Source organism: Streptopelia decaocto (assembly GCF_964273445.1).
Source record: "Streptopelia decaocto genome assembly, contig: HAP1_SCAFFOLD_107, whole genome shotgun sequence".
Lineage (NCBI taxonomy): Eukaryota > Metazoa > Chordata > Aves > Columbiformes > Columbidae > Streptopelia > Streptopelia decaocto.
The window spans coordinates 75,762-78,546 of record NW_028116065.1 but is presented as its reverse complement, the minus strand read 5'-3'; positions in this window follow the sequence as shown (position 1 = coordinate 78,546).

The following is a 2,785-nucleotide window of genomic DNA, read 5'->3' as shown; positions in this document are numbered from 1 at the left end:
TCTCCGGCAGGGTCACTATGATGGCACAGAGGCACAGCGTCTCCGGCAGGGTCACTATGATGGCACAGAGGCACAGCGTCTCCAGGCAGGGGTCACTATGATTGCACAGAGGCACAGCGTCTCAGGCAGGGTCACTATGATGGCACAGAAGCACAGCGTCTCCAGGCAGGGTCACTATGATGGCACAGAGGCACAGCGTCTGTGGCAGGGTCACTATGATGGCACAGAGGCACAGCGTCCCCAGGCAGGGTCACTATGATGGCACAGAGGCACAGCGTCCCCAGGCCGGGTCACTATGATGGCACAGAGGCACAGCGTCTCCGGCAGGGCCACTCTGATGACACAGAGGCACAGCGTCTCAGGCAGGGTCACTATGATGGCACAGAGGCACAGCGTCTCAGGCAGGGTCACTATGATGGCACAGAGGCACAGCATCTCCAGGCAGGGTCTCTATGATCGCACAGAGGCACAGCGTCTCCGGCAGGGTCACTATGATGGCACAGAGGCACAGCGTCTCCAGGCAGGGTCACGATGATAGCACAGAGGCACAGCGTCTCCGGCAGGGCCACTATGATGGCACAGAGGCACAGCGTGTCAGGCAGGGTCACTATGATGGCACAGAGGCACAGCGTTTCCAGGCAGGGTCACTATGATGGCACAGAGGCACAGCGTCTCTGGCAGGGTCACTATGATGGCACAGAGGCACAACGTCTCAAGGCAGGGTCACTATGATGGCACAGAGGCACAGCGTATCCGGAAGGGTCACTATGATGGCACAGAGGCACAGCGTCTCCGGCAGGGTCACTATGATGGCACAGAGGCGCAGCATCTCAGGCAGGGTCACTATGATGGCACAGAGGTACAGCGTCTCTAGGCAGGGTCACTATGATGGCACAGAGGCACAGAGTCTCCGGCAGGGTCACTATGATGGCACAGAGGCACAGCGTCTCAGACAGGGTCACTATGATGGCACAGAGGCACAGCGTCTCCGGCAGGGTCACTATGATGGCACAGAGGCACAGCGTCTCCAGGCAGGGTCACTATGATTGCACAGAGGCACAGCGTCTCAGGCAGGGTCACTATGATGGCACAGAGGCACAGCGTCTCAGGCAGGGTCACTATGATGGCACAGAGGCACAGCGTCTCCGGCAGGGTCACTATGATGGCACAGAGGCACAGCGTCTCAGGCAGGGGTCACTATGGTGGCACAGAGGCGCAGCGTCTCCGGCAGGGTCACTATGATGGCACAGAGGCACAGCGTCTCCGGCAGGGTCACTATGATAGCACAGAGGCACAGCGTCTCCAGGCAGGGTCACTATGATGGCACAGAGGCACAGCGACTCGGGCAGGGTCACTATGATGGCACAGAGGCACAACGTCTCCGGCAGGGTCACTATGATGGCACAGAGGCACAGAGTCTCCGGCAGGGTCACTATGATGGCACAGAGGCACAGCGTCTCCAGGCAGGGTCACTATGATGGCACAGAGGCACAGCGTCTCCAGGCAGGGTCACTATGATGGCACAGAGGCGCAGCGTCTCCGGCAGGGTCACTATGATGGCACAGAGGCTCAGCGTCTCAGGCAGGGTCACTATGGTGGCACAGAGGCACAGGGTCTCAGGGAGGGTCGCTATGATGGCACAGAGGCATAGGGTCTCAGGCAGGGTCACTATGATGGCACAGAGGCACAGCGTCTCCGGCGGGGTCACTATGACGGCACAGAGGCACAGCGTCTCCGGCAGGGTCACTATGATGGCACAGAGGCACAGCGTCTCTAGGCAGGGTCACTATGCTGGCACAGAGGCACAGAGTCTCCGGCAGGGTCACTATGATGGCACAGAGGCACAGCGTCTGTGGCAGGGTCACTATGATGGCACAGATGCACAGAGTCTCCGGCAGGGTCACTATGATGGCACAGAGGCACAGCGTCTGTGGCAGGGTCACTATGATGGCACAGAGGCACAGCGTCTCTAGGCAGGGTCACTATGATGGCACAGAGGCACAGCGTCTCAGGCAGGGTCACTATGATGGCACAGAGGCACAGCGTCTCAGGCAGGGTCACTCTGATGGCACAGAGGCACAGCGTCTCAGGCAGGGTCACTATGATGGCACAGAGGCACAGAGTCTCCGGCAGGGTCACTATGATGGCACAGAGGCACAGCGTCTGTGGCAGGGTCACTATGATGGCACAGAGGCACAGCGTCTCTAGGCAGGGTCACTATGATGGCACAGAGGCACAGCGTCTCAGGCAGGGTCACTCTGATGGCACAGAGGCACAGCGTCTCCAGGCAGGGTCACTATGATGGCACAGACGCACAGCGTCTCAGGCAGGGTCACTATGATGGCACAGAGGCACAGCGACTCGGGCAGGGTCACTATGATGGCACAGAGGCACAACGTCTCCAGGCAGGGTCACTATGATGGCACAGAGGCACAGCGTCTCAGGCAGGGTCACTATGATGGCACAGGGGCGCTTCGTTTCCGGCAGGGTCACTATGATGGCACAGAAGCACAGCGTCTCCAGGCAGGGTCACTATGATGGCACAGAGGCACAGCGTCCCCAGGCAGGGTCACTATGATGGCACAGAGGCACAGCGTCTCAGGCAGGGTCACTATGATGGCACAGAGGCACAGCGTTTCTAGGCAGGGTCACTATGATGGCACAGAGGCACAGCGTCTCCAGGCAGGGTCACTATGATGGCACAGAGGCGCAGCGTCTCCGGCAGGGTCACTATGATGGCACAGAGGCGCAGAGTATCAGGCAGGGTCACTATGATGGCACAGAG